General features: G+C 42.8%; 16 non-coding genes across 16 annotated transcripts; all 16 read left to right on the top strand.

Moving 5' to 3' along the window:
• Nucleotides 1-198: 198 nt before the first annotated feature.
• On the top strand, nt 199-271 carry trnap-ugg (transfer RNA proline (anticodon UGG)). Its single transcript has one exon. It is a non-coding gene; the product is annotated as a tRNA-Pro (tRNA).
• Nucleotides 272-1,109: 838 nt separating this feature from the next.
• On the top strand, nt 1,110-1,181 carry trnap-ugg (transfer RNA proline (anticodon UGG)). Its single transcript has one exon. It is a non-coding gene; the product is annotated as a tRNA-Pro (tRNA).
• Nucleotides 1,182-2,020: 839 nt separating this feature from the next.
• Nucleotides 2,021-2,092, top strand: trnap-ugg (transfer RNA proline (anticodon UGG)). Its single transcript has one exon. It is a non-coding gene; the product is annotated as a tRNA-Pro (tRNA).
• An 839-nt stretch (nt 2,093-2,931) lies between these two features.
• trnap-ugg (transfer RNA proline (anticodon UGG)) lies at nt 2,932-3,003 on the top strand. Its single transcript has one exon. It is a non-coding gene; the product is annotated as a tRNA-Pro (tRNA).
• An 839-nt stretch (nt 3,004-3,842) lies between these two features.
• On the top strand, nt 3,843-3,914 carry trnap-ugg (transfer RNA proline (anticodon UGG)). Its single transcript has one exon. It is a non-coding gene; the product is annotated as a tRNA-Pro (tRNA).
• Nucleotides 3,915-4,753: 839 nt separating this feature from the next.
• trnap-ugg (transfer RNA proline (anticodon UGG)) lies at nt 4,754-4,825 on the top strand. The gene has a single exon. It is a non-coding gene; the product is annotated as a tRNA-Pro (tRNA).
• Nucleotides 4,826-5,664: 839 nt separating this feature from the next.
• Nucleotides 5,665-5,736, top strand: trnap-ugg (transfer RNA proline (anticodon UGG)). Its single transcript has one exon. It is a non-coding gene; the product is annotated as a tRNA-Pro (tRNA).
• An 839-nt stretch (nt 5,737-6,575) lies between these two features.
• On the top strand, nt 6,576-6,647 carry trnap-ugg (transfer RNA proline (anticodon UGG)). Its single transcript has one exon. It is a non-coding gene; the product is annotated as a tRNA-Pro (tRNA).
• Nucleotides 6,648-7,486: 839 nt separating this feature from the next.
• Nucleotides 7,487-7,558, top strand: trnap-ugg (transfer RNA proline (anticodon UGG)). The gene has a single exon. It is a non-coding gene; the product is annotated as a tRNA-Pro (tRNA).
• An 839-nt stretch (nt 7,559-8,397) lies between these two features.
• Nucleotides 8,398-8,469, top strand: trnap-ugg (transfer RNA proline (anticodon UGG)). Its single transcript has one exon. It is a non-coding gene; the product is annotated as a tRNA-Pro (tRNA).
• A 4,484-nt stretch (nt 8,470-12,953) lies between these two features.
• trnal-uag (transfer RNA leucine (anticodon UAG)) lies at nt 12,954-13,025 on the top strand. The gene has a single exon. It is a non-coding gene; the product is annotated as a tRNA-Leu (tRNA).
• Nucleotides 13,026-14,776: 1,751 nt separating this feature from the next.
• Nucleotides 14,777-14,848, top strand: trnap-ugg (transfer RNA proline (anticodon UGG)). The gene has a single exon. It is a non-coding gene; the product is annotated as a tRNA-Pro (tRNA).
• Nucleotides 14,849-15,687: 839 nt separating this feature from the next.
• Nucleotides 15,688-15,759, top strand: trnap-ugg (transfer RNA proline (anticodon UGG)). The gene has a single exon. It is a non-coding gene; the product is annotated as a tRNA-Pro (tRNA).
• An 839-nt stretch (nt 15,760-16,598) lies between these two features.
• On the top strand, nt 16,599-16,670 carry trnap-ugg (transfer RNA proline (anticodon UGG)). Its single transcript has one exon. It is a non-coding gene; the product is annotated as a tRNA-Pro (tRNA).
• An 839-nt stretch (nt 16,671-17,509) lies between these two features.
• trnap-ugg (transfer RNA proline (anticodon UGG)) lies at nt 17,510-17,581 on the top strand. Its single transcript has one exon. It is a non-coding gene; the product is annotated as a tRNA-Pro (tRNA).
• Nucleotides 17,582-18,420: 839 nt separating this feature from the next.
• trnap-ugg (transfer RNA proline (anticodon UGG)) lies at nt 18,421-18,492 on the top strand. Its single transcript has one exon. It is a non-coding gene; the product is annotated as a tRNA-Pro (tRNA).
• Nucleotides 18,493-19,226: the final 734 nt, after the last annotated feature.

Raw genomic sequence — 19,226 nt, 5'->3', positions numbered from 1 at the left:
AAAATTTAATCTGAAAGACTCGGCAGATGAATTACAGAGGATTTGAACTGAAACCTGGTCAACTGCTTGGAAGACAGCTATGCTCACAAGTATACCAACAAAACTCACGTGATTCACTGTGGCATGGCACCATCGACAAGTCAATCCATATCCTCACCGTCATTGCTGGCGACAGCAAAAAATGTTTTTCCACGAAATGGCTCGTTGGTCTAGGGGTATGAGTCTCGCTTTGGGTGCGAGAGGTCCCGGGTTCAAATCCCGGACGAGACCTTTAACAGTCTGAGACAAACGGATCTTTGTTTACTGGTTGGAGGGGTAACTGCCATCCCTGCAGTATAGGACGAGGTGGCTGAGTGATTAAGGCAATGGACTGCTAATCATTTGTGCTCTCCACTAGTGGCTTCAACATGTATTAATTTCTTCCTTGATTAAAAATCTGTAATTTTAACCGGTACTGGTTACCTTCAGACGAGTCCTGTGACACTTGTGGGGGTCGTAGAGCAAAACTGAGAACGGCATTGTGTTTGTTAGAGTCTCCCCTTTCCATAGAATGGTCAAGCAATTTTGTTGGTCAAACCGTTCGGAAGCTACAGACATTTATATGAGAAAACTGATATTCGGGATGTCTCATGTTTTGACAAACATCGCTCTCGCTCTGCCGCCTTTCACCGAAAATGCAGAGGTGTGACATCAGCGGTTATGGAAGATTGAGAAGCATCCAGTGCAAAAAAAAGGTGAAATCTCTAGTTTCAAACTGACAGATTCCAATGGGGATTTTATCATTTATTCACATACCGGTGCGTCAATCGGCTCAAATTCAATGAGCTCCAATTCGTTTTGATGTCTTCTTTTTCAACTTCAAAATCTTCATTTAGCTCTACTTCATTTGTTTCTTGCTGTTACAGAAAATGAAAATTTAATCTGAAAGACTCGGCAGATGAATTACAGAGGATTTGAACTGAAACCTGGTCAACTGCTTGGAAGACAGCTATGCTCACAAGTATACCAACAAAACTCACGTGATTCACTGTGGCATGGCACCATCGACAAGTCAATCCATATCCGCACCGTCATTGCTGGCGACAGCAAAAAATGTTTTTCAACGAAATGGCTCGTTGGTCTAGGGGTATGATTCTCGCTTTGGGTGCGAGAGGTCCCGGGTTCAAATCCCGGACGAGCCCTTTAACACTCTGAGACAAGCGGATCTTTGTTTACTGGTTGGAGGGGTAACTGCCATCCCTGGAGTATAGGACGAGGTGGCTGAGTGATTAAGGCAATGGACTGCTAATCATTTGTGCTCTCCACTAGTGGCTTCAACATGTATTAATTTCTTCCTTGATTAAAAATCTGTAATTTTAACCGGTACTGGTTACCTTCAGACGAGTCCTGTGACACTTGTGGGGGTCGTAGAGCAAAACTGAGAACGGCATTGTGTTTGTTAGAGTCTCCCCTTTCCATAGAATGGTCAAGCAATTTTGTTGGTCAAACCGTTCGGAAGCTACAGACATTTATATGAGAAAACTGATATTCGGGATGTCTCATGTTTTGACAAACATCGCTCTCGCTCTGCCGCCTTTCACCGAAAATGCAGAGGTGTGACATCAGCGGTTATGGAAGATTGAGAAGCATCCAGTGCAAAAAAAAGGTGAAATCTCTAGTTTCAAACTGACAGATTCCAATGGGGATTTTATCATTTATTCACATACCGGTGCGTCAATCGGCTCAAATTCAATGAGCTCCAATTCGTTTTGATGTCTTCTTTTTCAACTTCAAAATCTTAATTTAGCTCTTCTTCATTTGTTTCTTGCTGTTACAGAAAATGAAAATTTAATCTGAAAGACTCGGCAGATGAATTACAGAGGATTTGAACTGAAACCTGGTCAACTGCTTGGAAGACAGCTATGCTCACAAGTATACCAACAAAACTCACGTGATTCACTGTGGCCTGGCACCATCGACAAGTCAATCCATATCCTCACCGTCATTGCTGGCGATAGCAAAAAAATGTCTTTGACGAAATGGCTCGTTGGTCTAGGGGTATGATTCTCGCTTTGGGTGCGAGAGGTCCCGGGTTCAAATCCCGGACGAGCCCTTTAACAGTCTGAGACAAGCGGATCTTTGTTTACTGGTTGGAGGGGTAACTGCCATCCCTGCAGTATAGGACGAGGTGGCTGAGTGATTAAGGCAATGGACTGCTAATCATTTGTGCTCTCCACTAGTGGCTTCAACATGTATTAATTTCTTCCTTGATTAAAAATCTGTAATTTTAACCGGTACTGGTTACCTTCAGACGAGTCCTGTGACACTTGTGGGGGTCGTAGAGCAAAACTGAGAACGGCATTGTGTTTGTTAGAGTCTCCCCTTTCCATAGAATGGTCAAGCAATTTTGTTGGTCAAACCGTTCGGAAGCTACAGACATTTATATGAGAAAACTGATATTCGGGATGTCTCATGTTTTGACAAACATCGCTCTCGCTCTGCCGCCTTTCACCGAAAATGCAGAGGTGTGACATCAGCGGTTATGGAAGATTGAGAAGCATCCAGTGCAAAAAAAAGGTGAAATCTCTAGTTTCAAACTGACAGATTCCAATGGGGATTTTATCATTTATTCACATACCGGTGCGTCAATCGGCTCAAATTCAATGAGCTCCAATTCGTTTTGATGTCTTCTTTTTCAACTTCAAAATCTTAATTTAGCTCTTCTTCATTTGTTTCTTGCTGTTACAGAAAATGAAAATTTAATCTGAAAGACTCGGCAGATGAATTACAGAGGATTTGAACTGAAACCTGGTCAACTGCTTGGAAGACAGCTATGCTCACAAGTATACCAACAAAACTCACGTGATTCACTGTGGCCTGGCACCATCGACAAGTCAATCCATATCCTCACCGTCATTGCTGGCGATAGCAAAAAAATGTCTTTGACGAAATGGCTCGTTGGTCTAGGGGTATGATTCTCGCTTTGGGTGCGAGAGGTCCCGGGTTCAAATCCCGGACGAGCCCTTTAACAGTCTGAGACAAGCGGATCTTTGTTTACTGGTTGGAGGGGTAACTGCCATCCCTGCAGTATAGGACGAGGTGGCTGAGTGATTAAGGCAATGGACTGCTAATCATTTGTGCTCTCCACTAGTGGCTTCAACATGTATTAATTTCTTCCTTGATTAAAAATCTGTAATTTTAACCGGTACTGGTTACCTTCAGACGAGTCCTGTGACACTTGTGGGGGTCGTAGAGCAAAACTGAGAACGGCATTGTGTTTGTTAGAGTCTCCCCTTTCCATAGAATGGTCAAGCAATTTTGTTGGTCAAACCGTTCGGAAGCTACAGACATTTATATGAGAAAACTGATATTCGGGATGTCTCATGTTTTGACAAACATCGCTCTCGCTCTGCCGCCTTTCACCGAAAATGCAGAGGTGTGACATCAGCGGTTATGGAAGATTGAGAAGCATCCAGTGCAAAAAAAAGGTGAAATCTCTAGTTTCAAACTGACAGATTCCAATGGGGATTTTATCATTTATTCACATACCGGTGCGTCAATCGGCTCAAATTCAATGAGCTCCAATTCGTTTTGATGTCTTCTTTTTCAACTTCAAAATCTTAATTTAGCTCTTCTTCATTTGTTTCTTGCTGTTACAGAAAATGAAAATTTAATCTGAAAGACTCGGCAGATGAATTACAGAGGATTTGAACTGAAACCTGGTCAACTGCTTGGAAGACAGCTATGCTCACAAGTATACCAACAAAACTCACGTGATTCACTGTGGCCTGGCACCATCGACAAGTCAATCCATATCCTCACCGTCATTGCTGGCGATAGCAAAAAAATGTCTTTGACGAAATGGCTCGTTGGTCTAGGGGTATGATTCTCGCTTTGGGTGCGAGAGGTCCCGGGTTCAAATCCCGGACGAGCCCTTTAACAGTCTGAGACAAGCGGATCTTTGTTTACTGGTTGGAGGGGTAACTGCCATCCCTGCAGTATAGGACGAGGTGGCTGAGTGATTAAGGCAATGGACTGCTAATCATTTGTGCTCTCCACTAGTGGCTTCAACATGTATTAATTTCTTCCTTGATTAAAAATCTGTAATTTTAACCGGTACTGGTTACCTTCAGACGAGTCCTGTGACACTTGTGGGGGTCGTAGAGCAAAACTGAGAACGGCATTGTGTTTGTTAGAGTCTCCCCTTTCCATAGAATGGTCAAGCAATTTTGTTGGTCAAACCGTTCGGAAGCTACAGACATTTATATGAGAAAACTGATATTCGGGATGTCTCATGTTTTGACAAACATCGCTCTCGCTCTGCCGCCTTTCACCGAAAATGCAGAGGTGTGACATCAGCGGTTATGGAAGATTGAGAAGCATCCAGTGCAAAAAAAAGGTGAAATCTCTAGTTTCAAACTGACAGATTCCAATGGGGATTTTATCATTTATTCACATACCGGTGCGTCAATCGGCTCAAATTCAATGAGCTCCAATTCGTTTTGATGTCTTCTTTTTCAACTTCAAAATCTTAATTTAGCTCTTCTTCATTTGTTTCTTGCTGTTACAGAAAATGAAAATTTAATCTGAAAGACTCGGCAGATGAATTACAGAGGATTTGAACTGAAACCTGGTCAACTGCTTGGAAGACAGCTATGCTCACAAGTATACCAACAAAACTCACGTGATTCACTGTGGCCTGGCACCATCGACAAGTCAATCCATATCCTCACCGTCATTGCTGGCGATAGCAAAAAAATGTCTTTGACGAAATGGCTCGTTGGTCTAGGGGTATGATTCTCGCTTTGGGTGCGAGAGGTCCCGGGTTCAAATCCCGGACGAGCCCTTTAACAGTCTGAGACAAGCGGATCTTTGTTTACTGGTTGGAGGGGTAACTGCCATCCCTGCAGTATAGGACGAGGTGGCTGAGTGATTAAGGCAATGGACTGCTAATCATTTGTGCTCTCCACTAGTGGCTTCAACATGTATTAATTTCTTCCTTGATTAAAAATCTGTAATTTTAACCGGTACTGGTTACCTTCAGACGAGTCCTGTGACACTTGTGGGGGTCGTAGAGCAAAACTGAGAACGGCATTGTGTTTGTTAGAGTCTCCCCTTTCCATAGAATGGTCAAGCAATTTTGTTGGTCAAACCGTTCGGAAGCTACAGACATTTATATGAGAAAACTGATATTCGGGATGTCTCATGTTTTGACAAACATCGCTCTCGCTCTGCCGCCTTTCACCGAAAATGCAGAGGTGTGACATCAGCGGTTATGGAAGATTGAGAAGCATCCAGTGCAAAAAAAAGGTGAAATCTCTAGTTTCAAACTGACAGATTCCAATGGGGATTTTATCATTTATTCACATACCGGTGCGTCAATCGGCTCAAATTCAATGAGCTCCAATTCGTTTTGATGTCTTCTTTTTCAACTTCAAAATCTTAATTTAGCTCTTCTTCATTTGTTTCTTGCTGTTACAGAAAATGAAAATTTAATCTGAAAGACTCGGCAGATGAATTACAGAGGATTTGAACTGAAACCTGGTCAACTGCTTGGAAGACAGCTATGCTCACAAGTATACCAACAAAACTCACGTGATTCACTGTGGCCTGGCACCATCGACAAGTCAATCCATATCCTCACCGTCATTGCTGGCGATAGCAAAAAAATGTCTTTGACGAAATGGCTCGTTGGTCTAGGGGTATGATTCTCGCTTTGGGTGCGAGAGGTCCCGGGTTCAAATCCCGGACGAGCCCTTTAACAGTCTGAGACAAGCGGATCTTTGTTTACTGGTTGGAGGGGTAACTGCCATCCCTGCAGTATAGGACGAGGTGGCTGAGTGATTAAGGCAATGGACTGCTAATCATTTGTGCTCTCCACTAGTGGCTTCAACATGTATTAATTTCTTCCTTGATTAAAAATCTGTAATTTTAACCGGTACTGGTTACCTTCAGACGAGTCCTGTGACACTTGTGGGGGTCGTAGAGCAAAACTGAGAACGGCATTGTGTTTGTTAGAGTCTCCCCTTTCCATAGAATGGTCAAGCAATTTTGTTGGTCAAACCGTTCGGAAGCTACAGACATTTATATGAGAAAACTGATATTCGGGATGTCTCATGTTTTGACAAACATCGCTCTCGCTCTGCCGCCTTTCACCGAAAATGCAGAGGTGTGACATCAGCGGTTATGGAAGATTGAGAAGCATCCAGTGCAAAAAAAAGGTGAAATCTCTAGTTTCAAACTGACAGATTCCAATGGGGATTTTATCATTTATTCACATACCGGTGCGTCAATCGGCTCAAATTCAATGAGCTCCAATTCGTTTTGATGTCTTCTTTTTCAACTTCAAAATCTTAATTTAGCTCTTCTTCATTTGTTTCTTGCTGTTACAGAAAATGAAAATTTAATCTGAAAGACTCGGCAGATGAATTACAGAGGATTTGAACTGAAACCTGGTCAACTGCTTGGAAGACAGCTATGCTCACAAGTATACCAACAAAACTCACGTGATTCACTGTGGCCTGGCACCATCGACAAGTCAATCCATATCCTCACCGTCATTGCTGGCGACAGCAAAAAAACGTCTTCCACGAAATGGCTCGTTGGTCTAGGGGTATGATTCTCGCTTTGGGTGCGAGAGGTCCCGGGTTCAAATCCCGGACGAGCCCTTTAACAGTCTGAGACAAGCGGATCTTTGTTTACTGGTTGGAGGGGTAACTGCCATCCCTGGAGTATAGGACGAGGTGGCTGAGTGATTAAGGCAATGGACTGCTAATCATTTGTGCTCTCCACTAGTGGCTTCAACATGTATTAATTTCTTCCTTGATTAAAAATCTGTAATTTTAACCGGTACTGGTTACCTTCAGACGAGTCCTGTGACACTTGTGGGGGTCGTAGAGCAAAACTGAGAACGGCATTGTGTTTGTTAGAGTCTCCCCTTTCCATAGAATGGTCAAGCAATTTTGTTGGTCAAACCGTTCGGAAGCTACAGACATTTATATGAGAAAACTGATATTCGGGATGTCTCATGTTTTGACAAACATCGCTCTCGCTCTGCCGCCTTTCACCGAAAATGCAGAGGTGTGACATCAGCGGTTATGGAAGATTGAGAAGCATCCAGTGCAAAAAAAAGGTGAAATCTCTAGTTTCAAACTGACAGATTCCAAAGGGGATTTTATCATTTATTCACATACCGGTGCGTCAATCGGCTCAAATTCAATGAGCTCCAATTCGTTTTGATGTCTTCTTTTTCAACTTCAAAATCTTAATTTAGCTCTTCTTCATTTGTTTCTTGCTGTTACAGAAAATGAAAATTTAATCTGAAAGACTCGGCAGATGAATTACAGAGGATTTGAACTGAAACCTGGTCAACTGCTTGGAAGACAGCTATGCTCACAAGTATACCAACAAAACTCACGTGATTCACTGTGGCCTGGCACCATCGACAAGTCAATCCATATCCTCACCGTCATTGCTGGCGACAGCAAAAAAACGTCTTCCACGAAATGGCTCGTTGGTCTAGGGGTATGATTCTCGCTTTGGGTGCGAGAGGTCCCGGGTTCAAATCCCGGACGAGCCCTTTAACAGTCTGAGACAAGCGGATCTTTGTTTACTGGTTGGAGGGGTAACTGCCATCCCTGGAGTATAGGACGAGGTGGCTGAGTGATTAAGGCAATGGACTGCTAATCATTTGTGCTCTCCACTAGTGGCTTCAACATGTATTCATTTCTTCCTTGATTAAAAATCTGTCATTTTAACCGGTACTGGTTACCTTCAGACGAGTCCTGTGACACTTGTGGGGGTCGTAGAGCAAAACTGAGAACGGCATTGTGTTTGTTAGAGTCTCCCCTTTCCATAGAATGGTCAAGCAATTTTGTTGGTCAAACCGTTCGGAAGCTACAGACATTTATATGAGAAAACTGATATTCGGGATGTCTCATGTTTTGACAAACATCGCTCTCGCTCTGCCGCCTTTCACCGAAAATGCAGAGGTGTGACATCAGCGGTTATGGAAGATTGAGAAGCATCCAGTGCAAAAAAAAGGTGAAATCTCTAGTTTCAAACTGACAGATTCCAATGGGGATTTTATCATTTATTCACATACCGGTGCGTCAATCGGCTCAAATTCAATGAGCTCCAATTCGTTTTGATGTCTTCTTTTTCAACTTCAAAATCTTAATTTAGCTCTTCTTCATTTGTTTCTTGCTGTTACAGAAAATGAAAATTTAATCTGAAAGACTCGGCAGATGAATTACAGAGGATTTGAACTGAAACCTGGTCAACTGCTTGGAAGACAGCTATGCTCACAAGTATACCAACAAAACTCACGTGATTCACTGTGGCCTGGCACCATCGACAAGTCAATCCATATCCTCACCGTCATTGCTGGCGATAGCAAAAAAATGTCTTTGACGAAATGGCTCGTTGGTCTAGGGGTATGATTCTCGCTTTGGGTGCGAGAGGTCCCGGGTTCAAATCCCGGACGAGCCCTTTAACAGTCTGAGACAAGCGGATCTTTGTTTACTGGTTGGAGGGGTAACTGCCATCCCTGCAGTATAGGACGAGGTGGCTGAGTGATTAAGGCAATGGACTGCTAATCATTTGTGCTCTCCACTAGTGGCTTCAACATGTATTAATTTCTTCCTTGATTAAAAATCTGTAATTTTAACCGGTACTGGTTACCTTCAGACGAGTCCTGTGACACTTGTGGGGGTCGTAGAGCAAAACTGAGAACGGCATTGTGTTTGTTAGAGTCTCCCCTTTCCATAGAATGGTCAAGCAATTTTGTTGGTCAAACCGTTCGGAAGCTACAGACATTTATATGAGAAAACTGATATTCGGGATGTCTCATGTTTTGACAAACATCGCTCTCGCTCTGCCGCCTTTCACCGAAAATGCAGAGGTGTGACATCAGCGGTTATGGAAGATTGAGAAGCATCCAGTGCAAAAAAAAGGTGAAATCTCTAGTTTTAAACTGACAGATTCCAATGGGGATTTTATCATTTATTCACATACCGGTGCGTCAATCGGCTCAAATTCAATGAGCTCCAATTCGTTTTGATGTCTTCTTTTTCAACTTCAAAATCTTCATTTAGCTCTTCTTCATTTGTTTCTTGCTGTTACAGAAAATGAAAATTGAATCTGAAAGACTCGGCAGATGAATTACAGAGGATTTGAACTGAAACCTGGTCAACTGCTTGGAAGACAGCTATGCTCACAAGTATACCAACAAAACTCACGTGATTCACTGTGGCATGGCACCATCGACAAGTCAATCCATATCCTCACCGTCATTGCTGGCGACAGCAAAAAAACGTCTTCCACGAAATAGATCGTTGGTCTAAGGGTATGATTCTCGCTTTGGGTGCGAGAGGTCCCGGGTTCAAATCCCGGACGAGCCCTTTAACAGTCTGAGACAAGCGGATCTTTGTTTACTGGTTGGAGGGGTAACTGCCATCCCTGCAGTATAGGACGAGGTGGCTGAGTGATTAAGGCAATGGACTGCTAATCATTTGTGCTCTCCACTAGTGGCTTCAACATGTATTAATTTCTTCCTTGATTAAAAATCTGTAATTTTAACCGGTACTGGTTACCTTCAGACGAGTCCTGTGACACTTGTGGGGGTCGTAGAGCAAAACTGAGAACGGCATTGTGTTTGTTAGAGTCTCCCCTTTCCATAGAATGGTCAAGCAATTTTGTTGGTCAAACCGTTCGGAAGCTACAGACATTTATATGAGAAAACTGATATTCGGGATGTCTCATGTTTTGACAAACATCGCTCTCGCTCTGCCGCCTTTCACCGAAAATGCAGAGGTGTGACATCAGCGGTTATGGAAGATTGAGAAGCATCCAGTGCAAAAAAAAGGTGAAATCTCTAGTTTTAAACTGACAGATTCCAATGGGGATTTTATCATTTATTCACATACCGGTGCGTCAATCGGCTCAAATTCAATGAGCTCCAATTCGTTTTGATGTCTTCTTTTTCAACTTCAAAATCTTCATTTAGCTCTTCTTCATTTGTTTCTTGCTGTTACAGAAAATGAAAATTGAATCTGAAAGACTCGGCAGATGAATTACAGAGGATTTGAACTGAAACCTGGTCAACTGCTTGGAAGACAGCTATGCTCACAAGTATACCAACAAAACTCACGTGATTCACTGTGGCATGGCACCATCGACAAGTCAATCCATATCCTCACCGTCATTGCTGGCGACAGCAAAAAAACGTCTTCCACGAAATAGATCGTTGGTCTAAGGGTATGATTCTCGCTTTGGGTGTGAGAGGTCCCGGGTTCAAATCCCGGACGAGCCCTTTAACAGTCTGAGACAAGCGGATCTTTGTTTACTGGTTGGAGGGGTAACTGCCATCCCTGGAGTATAGGACAAGGTGGCTGAGTGATTAAGGCAATGGACTGCTAATCATTTGTGCTCTCCACTAGTGGCTTCAACATGTATTAATTTCTTCCTTGATTAAAAATCTGTAATTTTAACCGGTACTGGTTACCTTCAGACGAGTCCTGTGACACTTGTGGGGGTCGTAGAGCAAAACTGAGAACGGCATTGTGTTTGTTAGAGTCTCCCCTTTCCATAGAATGGTCAAGCAATTTTGTTTGTCAAACCATTCGGAAGCTACAGACATTTATATGAGAAAACTGATATTCGGGATGTCTCATGTTTTGACAAACATCGCTCTCGCTCTGCCGCCTTTCACCGAAAATGCAGAGGTGTGACATCAGCGGTTATGGAAGATTGAGAAGCATCCAGTGCAAAAAAAAAGGTGAAATCTCTAGTTTCAAACTGACAGATTCCAATGGGGATTTTATCATTTATTCACATACCGGTGCGTCAATCGGCTCAAATTCAATGAGCTCCAATTCGTTTTGATGTCTTCTTTTTCAACTTCAAAATCTTCATTTAGCTCTTCTTCATTTGTTTCTTGCTGTTACAGAAAATGAAAATTTAATCTGAAAGACTCGGCAGATGAATTACAGAGGATTTGAACTGAAACCTGGTCAACTGCTTGGAAGACAGCTATGCTCACAAGTATACCAACAAAACTCACGTGATTCACTGTGGCCTGGCACCATCGACAAGTCAATCCATATCCTCACCGTCATTGCTGGCGATAGCAAAAAAATGTCTTTGACGAAATGCTCGTTGGTCTAGGGGTATGATTCTCGCTTTAGGTGCGAGAGGTCCAGGGTTCAAATCCCGGACGAGCCCTTTAACAGTCTGAGACAAGCGGATCTTTGTTTACTGGTTGGAGGGGTAACTGCCATCCCTGGAGTATAGGACGAGGTGGCTGAGTGATTAAGGCAATGGACTGCTAATCATTTGTGCTCTCCACTAGTGGCTTCAACATGTATTAATTTCTTCCTTGATTAAAAATCTGTAATTTTAACCGGTACTGGTTACCTTCAGACGAGTCCTGTGACACTTGTGGGGGTCGTAGAGCAAAACTGAGAACGGCATTGTGTTTGTTAGAGTCTCCCCTTTCCATAGAATGGTCAAGCAATTTTGTTGGTCAAACCGTTCGGAAGCTACAGACATTTATATGAGAAAACTGATATTCGGGATGTCTCATGTTTTGACAAACATCGCTCTCGCTCTGCCGCCTTTCACCGAAAATGCAGAGGTGTGACATCAGCGGTTATGGAAGATTGAGAAGCATCCAGTGCAAAAAAAAGGTGAAATCTCTAGTTTCAAACTGACAGATTCCAATGGGGATTTTATCATTTATTCACATACCGGTGCGTCAATCGGCTCAAATTCAATGAGCTCCAATTCGTTTTGATGTCTTCTTTTTCAACTTCAAAATCTTAATTTAGCTCTTCTTCATTTGTTTCTTGCTGTTACAGAAAATGAAAATTTAATCTGAAAGACTCGGCAGATGAATTACAGAGGATTTGAACTGAAACCTGGTCAACTGCTTGGAAGACAGCTATGCTCACAAGTATACCAACAAAACTCACGTGATTCACTGTGGCCTGGCACCATCGACAAGTCAATCCATATCCTCACCGTCATTGCTGGCGACAGCAAAAAATGTTTTTCCACGAAATGGCTCGTTGGTCTAGGGGTATGAGTCTCGCTTTGGGTGCGAGAGGTCCCGGGTTCAAAACCCGGACGAGACCTTTAACAGTCTGAGACAAGCGGATCTTTCTTTACTGGTTGGAGGGGTAACTGCCATCCCTGCAGTATAGGACGAGGTGGCTGAGTGATTAAGGCAATGGACTGCTAATCATTTGTGCTCTCCACTAGTGGCTTCAACATGTATTAATTTCTTCCTTGATTAAAAATCTGTAATTTTAACCGGTACTGGTTACCTTCAGACGAGTCCTGTGACACTTGTGGGGGTCGTAGAGCAAAACTGAGAACGGCATTGTGTTTGTTAGAGTCTCCCCTTTCCATAGAATGGTCAAGCAATTTTGTTGGTCAAACCGTTCGGAAGCTACAGACATTTATATGAGAAAACTGATATTCGGGATGTCTCATGTTTTGACAAACATCGCTCTCGCTCTGCCGCCTTTCACCGAAAATGCAGAGGTGTGACATCAGCGGTTATGGAAGATTGAGAAGCATCCAGTGCAAAAAAAAAGGTGAAATCTCTAGTTTCAAACTGACAGATTCCAATGGGGATTTTATCATTTATTCACATACCGGTGCGTCAATCGGCTCAAATTCAATGAGCTCCAATTCGTTTTGATGTCTTCTTTTTCAACTTCAAAATCTTCATTTAGCTCTTCTTCATTTGTTTCTTGCTGTTACAGAAAATGAAAATTTAATCTGAAAGACTCGGCAGATGAATTACAGAGGATTTGAACTGAAACCTGGTCAACTGCTTGGAAGACAGCTATGCTCACAAGTATACCAACAAAACTCACGTGATTCACTGTGGCCTGGCACCATCGACAAGTCAATCCATATCCTCACCGTCATTGCTGGCGATAGCAAAAAAATGTCTTTGACGAAATGGCTCGTTGGTCTAGGGGTATGATTCTCGCTTTAGGTGCGAGAGGTCCAGGGTTCAAATCCCGGACGAGCCCTTTAACAGTCTGAGACAAGCGGATCTTTGTTTACTGGTTGGAGGGGTAACTGCCATCCCTGGAGTATAGGACGAGGTGGCTGAGTGATTAAGGCAATGGACTGCTAATCATTTGTGCTCTCCACTAGTGGCTTCAACATGTATTAATTTCTTCCTTGATTAAAAATCTGTAATTTTAACCGGTACTGGTTACCTTCAGACGAGTCCTGTGACACTTGTGGGGGTCGTAGAGCAAAACTGAGAACGGCATTGTGTTTGTTAGAGTCTCCCCTTTCCATAGAATGGTCAAGCAATTTTGTTGGTCAAACCGTTCGGAAGCTACAGACATTTATATGAGAAAACTGATATTCGGGATGTCTCATGTTTTGACAAACATCGCTCTCGCTCTGCCGCCTTTCACCGAAAATGCAGAGGTGTGACATCAGCGGTTATGGAAGATTGAGAAGCATCCAGTGCAAAAAAAAGGTGAAATCTCTAGTTTCAAACTGACAGATTCCAATGGGGATTTTATCATTTATTCACATACCGGTGCGTCAATCGGCTCAAATTCAATGAGCTCCAATTCGTTTTGATGTCTTCTTTTTCAACTTCAAAATCTTAATTTAGCTCTTCTTCATTTGTTTCTTGCTGTTACAGAAAATGAAAATTTAATCTGAAAGACTCGGCAGATGAATTACAGAGGATTTGAACTGAAACCTGGTCAACTGCTTGGAAGACAGCTATGCTCACAAGTATACCAACAAAACTCACGTGATTCACTGTGGCATGGCACCATCGACAAGTCAATCCATATCCTCACCGTCATTGCTGGCGACAGCAAAAAATGTTTTTCCACGAAATGGCTCGTTGGTCTAGGGGTATGAGTCTCGCTTTGGGTGCGAGAGGTCCCGGGTTCAAAACCCGGACGAGACCTTTAACAGTCTGAGACAAGCGGATCTTTGTTTACTGGTTGGAGGGGTAACTGCCATCCCTGCAGTATAGGACGAGGTGGCTGAGTGATTAAGGCAATGGACTGCTAATCATTTGTGCTCTCCACTAGTGGCTTCAACATGTATTAATTTCTTCCTTGATTAAAAATCTGTAATTTTAACCGGTACTGGTTACCTTCAGACGAGTCCTGTGACACTTGTGGGGGTCGTAGAGCAAAACTGAGAACGGCATTGTGTTTGTTAGAGTCTCCCCTTTCCATAGAATGGTCAAGCAATTTTGTTGGTCAAACCGTTCGGAAGCTACAGACATTTATATGAGAAAACTGATATTCGGGATGTCTCATGTTTTGACAAACATCGCTCTCGCTCTGCCGCCTTTCACCGAAAATGCAGAGGTGTGACATCAGCGGTTATGGAAGATTGAGAAGCATCCAGTGCAAAAAAAAGGTGAAATCTCTAGTTTCAAACTGACAGATTCCAATGGGGATTTTATCATTTATTCACATACCGGTGCGTCAATCGGCTCAAATTCAATGAGCTCCAATTCGTTTTGATGTCTTCTTTTTCAACTTCAAAATCTTCATTTAGCTCTTCTTCATTTGTTTCTTGCTGTTACAGAAAATGAAAATTTAATCTGAAAGACTCGGCAGATGAATTACAGAGGATTTGAACTGAAACCTGGTCAACTGCTTGGAAGACAGCTATGCTCACAAGTATACCAACAAAACTCACGTGATTCACTGTGGCCTGGCACCATCGACAAGTCAATCCATATCCTCACCGTCATTGCTGGCGACAGCAAAAAAATGTCTTTCCACGAAATGGCTCGTTGGTCTAGGGGTATGATTCTCGCTTTGGGTGCGAGAGGTCCCGGGTTCAAATCCCGGACGAGCCCTTTAACAGTCTGAGACAAGCGGATCTTTGTTTACTGGTTGGAGGGGTAACTGCCATCCCTGCAGTATAGGACGAGGTGGCTGAGTGATTAAGGCAATGGACTGCTAATCATTTGTGCTCTCCACTAGTGGCTTCAACATGTATTAATTTCTTCCTTGATTAAAAATCTGTAATTTTAACCGGTACTGGTTACCTTCAGACGAGTCCTGTGACACTTGTGGGGGTCGTAGAGCAAAACTGAGAACGGCATTGTGTTTGTTAGAGTCTCCCCTTTCCATAGAATGGTCAAGCAATTTTGTTGGTCAAACCGTTCGGAAGCTACAGACATTTATATGAGAAAACTGATATTCGGGATGTCTCATGTTTTGACAAACATCGCTCTCGCTCTGCCGCCTTTCACCGAAAATGCAGAGGTGTGACATCAGCGGTTATGGAAGATTGAGAAGCATCCAGTGCAAAAAAAAGGTGAAATCTCTAGTTTCAAACTGACAGATTCCAATGGGGATTTTATCATTTATTCACATACCGGTGCGTCAATCGGCTCAAATTCAATGAGCTCCAATTCGTTTTGATGTCTTCTTTTTCAACTTCAAAATCTTCATTTAGCTCTTCTTCATTTGTTTCTTGCTGTTACAGAAAATGAAAATTGAATCTGAAAGACTCGGCAGATGAATTACAGAGGATTTGAACTGAAACCTGGTCAACTGCTTGGAAGACAGCTATGCTCACAAGTATACCAACAAAACTCACGTGATTCACTGTGGCCTGGCACCATCGACAAGTCAATCCATATCCTCACCGTCATTGCTGGCGACAGCAAAAAAATGTCTTTCACGAAATGGCTAGTTGGTCTAGGGGTATGATTCTCGCTTTGGTTGCGAGAGGTCCCGGGTTCAAATCCCGGACGAGCCCTTTAACAGTCTGAGACAAGCGGATCTTTGTTTACTGGTTGGAGGGGTAACTGCCATCCCTGCAGTATAGGACGAGGTGGCTGAGTGATTAAGGCAATGGACTGCTAATCATTTGTGCTCTCCACTAGTGGCTTCAACATGTATTAATTTCTTCCTTGATTAAAAATCTGTAATTTTAACCGGTACTGGTTACCTTCAGACGAGTCCTGTGACACTTGTGGGGGTCGTAGAGCAAAACTGAGAACGGCATTGTGTTTGTTAGAGTCTCCCCTTTCCATAGAATGGTCAAGCAATTTTGTTGGTCAAACCGTTCGGAAGCTACAGACATTTATATGAGAAAACTGATATTCGGGATGTCTCATGTTTTGACAAACATCGCTCTCGCTCTGCCGCCTTTCACCGAAAATGCAGAGGTGTGACATCAGCGGTTATGGAAGATTGAGAAGCATCCAGTGCAAAAAAAAGGTGAAATCTCTAGTTTCAAACTGACAGATTCCAATGGGGATTTTATCATTTATTCACATACCGGTGCGTCAATCGGCTCAAATTCAATGAGCTCCAATTCGTTTTGATGTCTTCTTTTTCAACTTCAAAATCTTAATTTAGCTCTTCTTCATTTGTTTCTTGCTGTTACAGAAAATGAAAATTGAATCTGAAAGACTCGGCAGATGAATTACAGAGGATTTGAACTGAAACCTGGTCAACTGCTTGGAAGACAGCTATGCTCACAAGTATACCAACAAAACTCACGTGATTCACTGTGGCCTGGCACCATCGACAAGTCAATCCATATCCTCACCGTCATTGCTGGCGATAGCAAAAAAATGTCTTTGACGAAATGGCTCGTTGGTCTAGGGGTATGATTCTCGCTTTGGGTGCGAGAGGTCCCGGGTTCAAATCCCGGACGAGCCCTTTAACACTCTGAGACAAGCGGATCTTTGTTTACTGGTTGGAGGGGTAACTGCCATCCCTGGAGTATAGGACGAGGTGGCTGAGTGATTAAGGCAATGGACTGCTAATCATTTGTGCTCTCCACTAGTGGCTTCAACATGTATTAATTTCTTCCTTGATTAAAAATCTGTAATTTTAACCGGTACTGGTTACCTTCAGACGAGTCCTGTGACACTTGTGGGGGTCGTAGAGCAAAACTGAGAACGGCATTGTGTTTGTTAGAGTCTCCCCTTTCCATAGAATGGTCAAGCAATTTTGTTGGTCAAACCGTTCGGAAGCTACAGACATTTATATGAGAAAACTGATATTCGGGATGTCTCATGTTTTGACAAACATCGCTCTCGCTCTGCCGCCTTTCACCGAAAATGCAGAGGTGTGACATCAGCGGTTATGGAAGATTGAGAAGCATCCAGTGCAAAAAAAAGGTGAAATCTCTAGTTTCAAACTGACAGATTCCAATGGGGATTTTATCATTTATTCACATACCGGTGCGTCAATCGGCTCAAATTCAATGAGCTCCAATTCGTTTTGATGTCTTCTTTTTCAACTTCAAAATCTTAATTTAGCTCTTCTTCATTTGTTTCTTGCTGTTACAGAAAATGAAAATTGAATCTGAAAGACTCGGCAGATGAATTACAGAGGATTTGAACTGAAACCTGGTCAACTGCTTGGAAGACAGCTATGCTCACAAGTATACCAACAAAACTCACGTGATTCACTGTGGCCTGGCACCATCGACAAGTCAATCCATATCCTCACCGTCATTGCTGGCGATAGCAAAAAAATGTCTTTGACGAAATGGCTCGTTGGTCTAGGGGTATGATTCTCGCTTTGGGTGCGAGAGGTCCCGGGTTCAAATCCCGGACGAGCCCTTTAACAGTCTGAGACAAGCGGATCTTTGTTTACTGGTTGGAGGGGTAACTGCCATCCCTGCAGTATAGGACGAGGTGGCTGAGTGATTAAGGCAATGGACTGCTAATCATTTGTGCTCTCCACTAGTGGCTTCAACATGTATTAATTTCTTCCTTGATTAAAAATCTGTAATTTTAACCGGTACTGGTTACCTTCAGACGAGTCCTGTGACACTTGTGGGGGTCGTAGAGCAAAACTGAGAACGGCATTGTGTTTGTTAGAGTCTCCCCTTTCCATAGAATGGTCAAGCAATTTTGTTGGTCAAACCGTTCGGAAGCTACAGACATTTATATGAGAAAACTGATATTCGGGATGTCTCATGTTTTGACAAACATCGCTCTCGCTCTGCCGCCTTTCACCGAAAATGCAGAGGTGTGACATCAGCGGTTATGGAAGATTGAGAAGCATCCAGTGCAAAAAAAAGGTGAAATCTCTAGTTTCAAACTGACAGATTCCAATGGGGATTTTATCATTTATTCACATACCGGTGCGTCAATCGGCTCAAATTCAATGAGCTCCAATTCGTTTTGATGTCTTCTTTTTCAACTTCAAAATCTTAATTTAGCTCTTCTTCATTTGTTTCTTGCTGTTACAGAAAATGAAAATTGAATCTGAAAGACTCGGCAGATGAATTACAGAGGATTTGAACTGAAACCTGGTCAACTGCTTGGAAGACAGCTATGCTCACAAGTATACCAACAAAACTCACGTGATTCACTGTGGCCTGGCACCATCGACAAGTCAATCCATATCCTCACCGTCATTGCTGGCGATAGCAAAAAAATGTCTTTGACGAAATGGCTCGTTGGTCTAGGGGTATGATTCTCGCTTTGGGTGCGAGAGGTCCCGGGTTCAAATCCCGGACGAGCCCTTTAACAGTCTGAGACAAGCGGATCTTTGTTTACTGGTTGGAGGGGTAACTGCCATCCCTGCAGTATAGGACGAGGTGGCTGAGTGATTAAGGCAATGGACTGCTAATCATTTGTGCTCTCCACTAGTGGCTTCAACATGTATTAATTTCTTCCTTGATTAAAAATCTGTAATTTTAACCGGTACTGGTTACCTTCAGACGAGTCCTGTGACACTTGTGGGGGTCGTAGAGCAAAACTGAGAACGGCATTGTGTTTGTTAGAGTCTCCCCTTTCCATAGAATGGTCAAGCAATTTTGTTGGTCAAACCGTTCGGAAGCTACAGACATTTATATGAGAAAACTGATATTCGGGATGTCTCATGTTTTGACAAACATCGCTCTCGCTCTGCCGCCTTTCACCGAAAATGCAGAGGTGTGACATCAGCGGTTATGGAAGATTGAGAAGCATCCAGTGCAAAAAAAAGGTGAAATCTCTAGTTTCAAACTGACAGATTCCAATGGGGATTTTATCATTTATTCACATACCGGTGCGTCAATCGGCTCAAATTCAATGAGCTCCAATTCGTTTTGATGTCTTCTTTTTCAACTTCAAAATCTTAATTTAGCTCTTCTTCATTTGTTTCTTGCTGTTACAGAAAATGAAAATTGAATCTGAAAGACTCGGCAGATGAATTACAGAGGATTTGAACTGAAACCTGGTCAACTGCTTGGAAGACAGCTATGCTCACAAGTAT

Source organism: Salvelinus fontinalis, unplaced genomic scaffold (assembly GCF_029448725.1).
Source record: "Salvelinus fontinalis isolate EN_2023a unplaced genomic scaffold, ASM2944872v1 scaffold_1335, whole genome shotgun sequence".
NCBI classification, from domain to species: domain Eukaryota; kingdom Metazoa; phylum Chordata; class Actinopteri; order Salmoniformes; family Salmonidae; genus Salvelinus; species Salvelinus fontinalis.
The sequence above is the reverse complement of the archived record's forward strand: the minus strand, read 5'-3'. Positions and strand labels throughout refer to the sequence as shown.